Source organism: Triticum aestivum, chromosome 6D (genome assembly GCF_018294505.1).
Source record: "Triticum aestivum cultivar Chinese Spring chromosome 6D, IWGSC CS RefSeq v2.1, whole genome shotgun sequence".
Taxonomy (NCBI): domain Eukaryota; kingdom Viridiplantae; phylum Streptophyta; class Magnoliopsida; order Poales; family Poaceae; genus Triticum; species Triticum aestivum.
This window is the reverse complement of record NC_057811.1, coordinates 287,519,067-287,529,514: the sequence shown is the minus strand read 5'-3', so window position 1 is coordinate 287,529,514 and position 10,448 is coordinate 287,519,067.

Below are 10,448 nucleotides of genomic sequence, written 5' to 3'. Positions count from 1 at the left end.
TGGTGTTATTTTGTACGAACTCTAGGATAGATCGAACAGAAAAAATAGCTTTGTGTTATTTTAGTACAAACTCTTGAATAGATCGAACGGAAAGAATAGCTTTGAGGTGGTTTCGTACCCTACAAACAATATCTATCTTTTGTTCTCCGCTAATAGGAACTCGGGAGTGATTCTTTATTGCACTTTGAGGGATAATCATATGATCCAGCTATGTTAGCACTGTTGAGAGATTGCACTAGCGAAAGTACGGACCCTGGGCCTTGTTTTCAAGCATTGCAATACCGTTTTTGTGCTCGTTTACTATTTGCTACTTTGCTGTTTTTATTTATTCAGATTATAAAAATATATTTCTACCATCCATATTACACTTTTATCACCATCTCTTCGCCGAACTAGTGCACCTATACAATTTGCCATTGTATTGGGTGTGTTGGGGACACAAGAGATTTCTTGTATTTGGTTGCAGGGTCGTTTGAGAGAGACCATCTTCATCCTACACCTCTCACGGATTGATAAACCTTAGGTCATCCACTTGAGGGAAAATTGCTACTGTCCTACAAAACTCTGCGCTTGGAGGCCCAACACGTGTCTACAAGAATAAAGTTGCGTAGTAGACATCAAGCTCTTTTCTGGCGCCGTTGCCGGGGAGGTGAGTGCTTGAAGGTATATCTTTAGATCTTGCAATTGAATCTTTTAGTTTCTTGTTTTATCACTAGTTTGGTTTATAAAAGAAAACTACATAAAAATGGAATTGAGGTTGCATCATATTATTGATCATCTTTATAATATCTTTCTTGAAAATGATGGTTCGGAAAATTGTGCTCAATTGTTAGAAGAAGAAGTCAATAAAATGCTTGGCACAAAATATTTGAATGATGAGCATGATTGCAATGTTGTTAGTATGAATTCTTTGAATATCCAAAATGCTAATGATGATTGCACAAGTCATGACAAAAATGTTTCTTATAAGCATGTCACTTTTTGCGGAGTGAATTGGGAGTGCCTTTGCACACCAAAAAGGGAAGATAGATTTTGTAAGAAGCATAAATATTTAGAAACGAAAAAGTTGCAAGAGAGGCTAGATGATTGTGCTGAAAGATGTAATTTTTTCGCCATCCTTGTGAACTTTGCAATGAACATGGTCATTTAAATCTCCAATGCAAATTATTTCATGATCAAATCGTGTCCAAAAATTGTGATAACTTGATTACCCTTGAGCATCATAAAGAGCTTAGTCTTCTTTTGGGGTATGAAGAAATGAAACGTATAACTAAGGGTTTTCCAAATCCTGAGAGATTTCTTGATTTTGATCTAGAAGAAATTTATATGTTTTGTGCGGTAAATTGCATTGAGAATCCTTTTATTGCCAACTACCTAAAGACAAGAAAACAAATAGAATATGAAGAGACTACTAATGAAAGGGAAAATATTTCCCAATACCCTCCTGGTGTTTATTATGATGAATCAGGTAACGAGGAGGAGCTTCCTATCCAATCAATCTCTTCAACGAGAAGCTTGAAAAAATTAATTAAACCCACACATGGTGTGGTGAAGAAGAAGAAAATAAGAAATAATATAGGTAAAAAGGTGTCTCTCCCAAATAATGTTGCTCCCATCACCATCGTGCCTCATGAAAGTGAATCAAATATGTTGATGGAGGATGATGATATTGATGATGATTTTGTTATGCCTATTGCTTGTTGTGATGATTATGATTGGGAAGACAACGATATCCCTTATGATCTTGAAAATCTTTTTAGCACTTGCTTGGAAGAATATGATAATAATGTTTGCTATACTATTCGTGCCATTCATGCTATTGATAAGAATGATTGTGATGATATACACAACCACAAGCTTGGGGATGCTATGTTTAATGAGTATGATATGTTTGAAGATTTATTTGTCTGGAAATAATGCTTGTCCTAAGTTTGGGGATGCTTTTCTTAATGAATATGATCCTTTTATTCCTTCTACTTTCGATAAGAAAATTTATTATGATGATAGCATGCCTCCTATTTATGATGATTACATTGATGAAAGTGGGCTTGGAAGAGTGTCAACTTTAGGTAGTAGTGATCCCACTATTTTGGAGGGTGTTGAATCTTATTACAATATTGATGAAAGTGGATTTGGAGAGGTCATGACTTTATTTAGTGATACATCCACTATTTTGGAAGAGGTTTCAATTGATTATGACAATGAAGTTGCTATCTATGATGATTATTATGATGACATGTATGCCATAAAGAGTGATAAGTATTCTATGCTTGTGCATCATGAAAAGAGGTTATATTGTTGAATCCATTCATGATGTTTCTGAAAATTATTATGAGGAAGGAACTTTTGCTCTTACATATATCAATAATATCAAGTTTCTTCTCTATGTGTTGATTGTTTTGAAGTTGCACTTGTTTTGCCTTCCTATGCTAGTACATTCTTGTTCCCACAAGTTGTTTGCTCACAAAATACTTATGCATAGGAAGTGGGTTAGACCTAAATGTGCTAGTCATATGCTTCATGATGCTCTCTTTATGTTTCAATTCTTATCTTTTATGCGAGCATCATTGAAATCATCATGCCTAGCTTAAAAGGCATTAAAGAAAAGCGCTTGTTGGGAGACAACCCAACACTTTTACCTACTATTTTTGTGTGTTCACATGATTATGCTACTGTATTAATCATGTTTTGTTGCTTTTGTTTCAATAAAGTGCCAAGTAAAGCCTTTGGGATCATGTTGGGTGATAGTTGATTTGACCCTGCTGAAAAACAGAAACTTTTGCGCTCACGAAAATAAGTCTCCTTTTTAACAGAAGAGTGGTTTTGAGTTGATTCTTTTTGCAGAAGTTTAATATACAAATTGGTCACGTGGTCATAATTTTTTCATAATTTTTGGAGTGGCAGAAGTATGGTAGTTATCCAGATCATTACAGACTGTTCTGTTTTTGACAGATTCTGTTTTCAATGCATAGTTTGCTTGCTTTCTAGTTTCTATGGCTTATATTGCTCATTATAAATTGTGGAAATGATATGCTGCAGTAGGTATTGTGTGAGAACAATTATGAATCTTGTCTTTTACAGTACCAAAAGTGAAATGGTTTGCTCTTTATCATACTAACCTATCTCACGAAGTTCCGTTAAGTTTTGTGTGATTGAAGTTTTCAAGTTTTGGGTGAGATATCGATATGAGGAGAATAAGGAGTGACAATACCCTAAGATTGGGGATGTCCAAGGCACCCCAAGTTAATATCCAAGCAACTAAGCTTGGGGATGCCCCGGAAGGCATCCCCTCTTTCGTCTCGAACATTATGGGTAACCTCACTTGGAGCTAAGTTTTCATTCATCACATGATATGTGTTTTGCTTGGAGCGTCAATTTATTTTTTTAAGAATTTTCTTGATTTTATTTAGAATAATATTTTGCATCTTTTATTTTAATAAAAGTGGCATTGATAGCCTTTGCCATGCTTATCTTGCAAGTATACTTGTTGCTGTTTGAAAATAGAAAGTTTATCGATGTTGCAAAAATTCCCGAGGAAAGTCAGAAGGTGATAAAATTTTGAAACTTTTTGCATAATAAGCTATGATAAATTTTCTACAGTGTGGTAAAATTTCATAATGTTTGGAGTTGAATAAGTATTGATACTCTTGCATTCTTTACAAACTGTACTGTTTTGGCAGATTGCTGTTATGTTTGCATTGTTTGCATATGCTTGCTTGTTTAATGAATCTATTTGAGGATAGGAGTATTAAATATGCAGAGGCATTTAGTATGCAATGTTGAATAATAATTTTAGTGATTTTCTACAGTAGAGATTGATAAGGTTTTTGCATTAGTTTATACTAAATTATCTCATGAGTTTTTGTTGAGTTTTGTGTGGATGAAGCTTTTGAGATTTAGGAAAACCGTGATATGAGAAGAATTAAGGAGACACCAAAGCTCAAGCTTGGGGATGCCCATGGCATCCTAAGATAATATTCAAGAAGTCTCAAGCATCTAATCTTGGGGATGCCCCGGTAGGCATCCCACCTTTCTTCTTCAACAATTATCAGTTAGTATCGGCTGAGCCTAAGTTTTTGCTTCTTCACATGATGTGTCTATCCTTGGAATGTCATTTTATTTTGTTTTGCTTGCTGTTTTAAAAAAGTACTTAGATCTGAAAGTTTTTAAATAAAATAGAGCCCTCCAATAGTTGCTAAGGAGGCTAAGTAAACGACATTCACGTCTCGTCAACGAAGCCCTTTTCTATGTCATTTACTCTTGTGCTTCACTTATATCCTATGAGTAAATTGTTGAATAAATTGAATGTCATGAACTTGAAATCATATCATGCCTAGTGGTAGCTTCACATTGGGTTTAGAAAGTGAAATCTTCCTAGGCTTGACAATCACAATTTTGGTCATACAAGCAATTCACGAATAATTAGTATAAGGAAGAGATCTTTCACATGCAAATACACTATCATGGAAATCTTTTGTGATTGTGAGCCCCCATCAAAATATATTATGCCAAAATTGTTGACGTTGGACAAGGAAGACAACGTAATGATTTATGTTTGTTCATATTCACATAGAAGTCATATTGTCATAGATCCTTCAACATGTGGTGCTTGCCCCCCATCTTTGCTAGCCAAAAATTCCGCACCAAGTAGATATACTACTTGTGCATCCAAAAAACCCTTAAACCTAAATCTTATTCTCAAGAGTCCACCATACCTACCTAAGGATTGAGAAAAATCCTTCAAGTAAGTTGTTATCGGTGCAATAAGGCAATAAAAATTGCTTCTAAAAGTGTTAGATCATTAGTGTAAGAGAAAATTGAGCGTTGTACGAACTTGTGATGGCAAAGCAATAAAAGCGATGGACTGCATAATAAAGGTTGCTATCATAAGGGGCAATACAACGTGACGTTCTCTTGCACTAGGGGGTTGAGCATACAAACAAATAAGTGCATGGTAACCTCTGCTTCCCTCTGCGAAGGGCCTATCTTTTACTTTCAGTATTTACTTTTATGCAAAGAGTCAAAGTTTTCTCTCTATTCCTTTTTATTTTTCTCTTTTGGCAAGCATCATGTGGTGAGGAAAGATCTAGGCACATATGTCCAGTTGAATATGGGTAGCATGAGTTATTATTGTTGACATCACCCTTGAGGTGAATATGTTGGGAGGCAAAACAATAAGCCCCTATCTTTCTATGTGTCCGGTTGAAACGTTTTGCTCATGTGTATGCGGTGAGTGTTAGCAATCATAGAAGACTATATGATGGTTGAGTATGTGGAGCTCTTACTTAAACTCTGTTGAATAAGTTGAATTGCAATTGCTTGGTGACTAAGAATATAGGTTGTTGAGTTTCAAGAGAGCTCATTGTTTGAACCTTAACATGTGAATTGGTTGCCACTATAACATGAGAAGTTCTATAAGAAAGAATTGCTGTTATGATGCTAGGAGAAGTGATTGAAATTATCATTGATCAAACTTATGCACTTTGCTAGCATTCACACTTCATAAATTATTTCTTTTAGCATTTACCTACTCGAGGACGAGTAGGAATTAAGCTTGGGGATGCTGATACGTCTCCAACGTATCTATAATTTATGAAGTATTCATGCTGTTATTTTATCATTCTTGGATGTTTTACAATCATTTTATAGCAACTTTATATCATTTTTTGGGACTAACCTATTGACCCAGTGCCCAGTGCCAGTTGCTATTTTTTGCTTGTTTTTTACATCGCATGAAATCAATACCAAACGGAGTCCAAAAACAACGAAACTCCATGGAGATTTTTTATGGACCAGAAGACAACCAGTGGGCCAAAGAAGCACCTGGGGGGTGCCCCGAGGGGGGCACAACCCACCAGGGCACGCCCAGGTGGGTTGTGCCCACCTCGGTGGCCTCCCGCACAACCTCTTTGCACTATAAATTCCCAAATATTCCGAAACCCATCGGCGTTAACCTAGATCAGAAGTTCCACCGCCGCAAGGCTCTGTAGCCACCACGATGGCCATCCTGCCGGAGGGGGGAATCGTCTCTGGTGGCCATCTTCATCATCCCGGCGGCCACCACGATGAGGAGGGAGTAGTCCACCCTCGGGGTTGAGGGTTTGTACCAGTAGCTATGTGTTTAATCTCTCTCTCTCTCTCTCTCGTGATCTATATCATGGGATTTGTTAGCATAGATGGATCATATGATGTTTCTCCCCTCTATACTCTTATTGTGATGAATTGAATCTTTACCCTTTGAAGTTTTGTCATGTCGGATTGAATGTTCAGATTTGAGAACACATGATGTATGTCTTGTGGTATGAATACTTGAGGTGACATTGGGGTATCTTATTGATTCACTTGATATATGTTATGGCATTCAACTTGCGGATTCCCCCGGTGATATTGGGGTAATCTTTGCATAGGGGTTGATGCACATTTTTATTATCTTTGCTCCGATGGAAACTTTGGGGTCCCCTTGTAGTTCCTTTTGTGGATTGAGTATTATGAATATGAATTTGGTTTGGTGTTATTTTAGTATGAACTCTAGGATAGATCGAATGGAAAAAATAGCTTTGTGTTATTTTGGTATGAACTCTTGAATAGATCGAATGGAAAGAATAGCTTTGAGGTGGTTTCGTACCCTACAAACAGTATCTATCTTTTGTTCTCCACTAATAGTAACTCGAGAGTGATTCTTTATTGCACTCTGAGGGATAATCATGTGATCCAGCTATGTTAGCACTATTGAGAGATTGCACTAGCAAAAGTACGAACCCTGGGCCTTGTTTTCAAGCATTGCAATACCGTTTTTGTGCCCGTTTACTATTTGCTACCTTGCTGTTTTTATTTATTCAGATTATAAAAATATATTTCTACGATCCATATTACACTTTTATCACCATCTCTTCGCCGAACTAGTGCACCTATACAATTTGCCATTGTATTGGGTGTGTTGGGGACACAGGAGATTTCTTGTATTTGGTTGCAGGGTCGTTTGAGAGAGACCATCTTCATCCTACACCTCTCACGGATTGATAAACCTTAGGTCATCCACTTGAGGGAAAATTGCTGCTGTCCTACAAAACTCTGCGCTTGGAGGCCCAACACGTGTCTACAAGAATAATGTTGCGTAGTAGACATCACCTTGGTGCGCTCGGCACGGTGTGGTTAACGTGGTCAACAAACGAGAGTCATCGGAAGATGACTGTACGTGGGAGGCTGACAGTGGGGACGCACCACGCCCATGGACGCATGCATGCAACTGCATCCTTTTTACCCTGAAAAATAATGTTTTCTCCCCCTGACTGCTGGGACCCCCAGCTACATCTTCGCACGCAAGGAAGTGCGTCCTTATTACGGGCAAAAAAAAAGATTCCCCCCTAACAGCTGGGACCTAGCAGCTATATCTTCGCACGCAAGGAAGTGCGTCCTTATCCTCCCTGACAGCTGGGACCCACCCGGTCGAAGCGTACGTACCGTTGTCTATCTTGTCGCGAACATGTACGTACATACTGGTCGATCGGTCGCTCTGCAACGATGAACCGTGGCCGAGTAAGTAGCCGCACATGTCATAGTAGAGCTCCCCACGTAGCAGTTCAGGCTGTCCCGTCTAAACCGTGTACACGTACATACAGCCACATGCCAAAAAATACGGCCACGTACGTACATACGGTCGGGGTCTCGAACGCCTACTCGCGCATACGTACGGCCAGGGATCATGTACATGGCTGGGTCGGAACGGAGAAACTGCATCGTCGTGTGCATCGGGAGCCAACCGGCTTGCACGGAACAGCCGACCGAAACGAGGCCTGGCGTACCGCAGAACAAAGGAAACGGCCTTGTGTTCGACCGGCCACGGTCGAAATGGGATCCTGTTCATCGGGAGGGGTCTGGCGTACGGCAAAATGAAGGAAACAGACTTCTCTTGGACCTCCTACGGTCGAAACGGGGTCCTGTCAATCGGGAGGGGTGTGGCGTACCACAAAACAGAGGAAACAGACTTGAATTGGAGCGCTACGGTCGAAACGGGGGTCCTATTCATCGGGAGGGGTGTGGCGTACCGCAAAATGGGACTCCACGGGATACTGTTCATCTCCACCGCCGACTGCCTCCACGGGCTACTGTTCATCCACCGTCGATCTCCTCCAGCCTCCACCTGCGACTGTTCATCCACGGGCTCCTGTTCATCCAGCCTCCACCGCTCCTCCACCGGCTACTGTTCAACCAGCCCTCTCCACGGGGTCCTATTCAACCACCCCTCCACGGGCTACTGTTCATCCAGCCCTCCACCGGCTACTATTCAACCAGCCCTCCACGGGGTCATGTTCATCCAGCCCTCCACGGGGTCTTGTTCATCCACCCCCAACCGGCTCGATCGATCGGGGTCCTGTTCATCCAGCGGCAACGGCCTCTACTACCACGGGGTCCTGTTCATCCACCCCCCCCACCGGGAACTGTTCATCCCCCCCCCCAACAACGCTCACTGTTCATCAAGAGGCAGCATCGATCGGCTTCAGTTAGCAGCAGTAGAGAAGGAATTACTCAGGTTCAGTTAACAGCAAGGGATCGATTGGGGTTCAGTAACGTAGCTAGTGCAATCACTCGGGTTCAGTTAGAGCCAAACGCCTCGTTCGGGTTCAGTTAGAGAGCAACGCCTCGCACACACGCGCGTACGTGTAGAGAGAAACGCGCAAACCTCCGTGAATCGCTCGGCCCCGACCACCCACCGTAACCGGGAACTCCCCGATATTTTCCTCACCCTCGCTTCTACCACGGTTTTTTCCGTCATGGAGGGCCCAAAGAATGTCATGCAGCTGCGTCTCCGGCCCGCCCAAGACAAAAAGTCCATTTTCTGTCATGATTCTTTGTCATAGAAGTAGGAGCCCACCACATCTATGATGATACCGGGTTTTGTCACAATTATCATCATAGAAGTGTCATAAGCATGACCGAATTTTTTTCGTTCATCCCAAAATGTCACGGATGTGTCTTTTTTTGTACTGTATATGTATGATCTTTTATTGCAAGGGAAAATAAGCTTTGTACGAACTTTTGATGGTAAAGTAATTAAAGCGACAAATTGCATAATAGATGTTAGTATCACAAGGGGCAATATAAATTGACGTTCCTTTGCATTAAGAGCTTGCACATCCAAATAAAAAGCACATGACAACCTCTGCTTCCCTCTGCGAAGAGCCAATCTTTTTTATTTTTCAGTTTTTATTATGCAAGAGTCAATAATGTCCATCCTTATCAATTCCTAATTATTCTCCACTTGGAAAGCATCGTGTGGTAGGCAAAGATCCAAGCACATATATCCAATTGGATGTAGGTAATCATGATTTATTATTGTTAACATTATCCCCGAGGTAATTAAGTTGGGATGTGAAAACAATAAACCCCCATCTTCCTATGTGTCTGATTGAAACATTTGTTCCAAAAATATTCTTTGGGTGCGAGCAATCATAGAAGACTATATGATAATTGATTATGTGGAACTTGCTAAACAAAAGCTCTTACATAGACTCTTTCTGGAAATACGATGAACTGCAATTGTTTTAATGACTAAGAGCATAGTTTGTTGGTTCTCAAGAAAGTTTATGCTTTTATAATTTAGCATTATGGATGAATTGTTACTTGAGTATGAGAGGTTTATGATGATACATTGCTGCTATAATAATAAATATGATGCTTCTAGTGACACCTCTCTCTATAAACATGTGGTCATTATTATTTAGATCGGCATTCGCTTGAGGGCAAGCGAGATCTAAGCTTGGCGTACTTGATACATCCATTTTGCATCATCTTTCCTACTATTATTTATTATGTTTTGGTTCACTATTTCACTTTATAATATAGTTCTAATGCTTTTTCTCTCTATCTTTTGCAAGTTTCACATGAAGACGGAAATTGCCGGCAGCTGGAATTCTGGACCCAAAAAAGCTCATGTAGAAACAGCTATTCTCTGGAGCTCCAAATGATCTGAATATTTAGGGAGAAATATTTTGTAATTAGTAAAAGATACTAGAAGAAGAATCATCAGTAGGGGCCCCACCAGTGAGCCACAAGCTTAGGTGGCGCCCCCTAGGGTGTGATAGGTGAGCTTGTGGGCCCACCAGCAGGCCTCCATGGCCCCCTTCTCCTATATGATGCCATTTTCTATAGAAGAAATCAAGAGAATATGTTTTCTCTCGAGGCAAAACCTGGGCAGGAGCACTTTTTCTCTCTGGCGGAGCGATTCTCCCGAGGATACTTCTTCGCGGGAGGGGGAAATCGAAGCCACATCACCAACGAACCTATCATCATGGGAGGACCAATCTTCATCAACATCTTCACCAGCACCATCTCATCTCAAACCCTAGTTCATCTCCTATTTTCGATCTTTGTCTCAAAACCTCATATTGGTACATGTGGGTTGCCAGTAGTGTTGACTACACCTTGTAGTTGATGCTAGTTTGTTTATT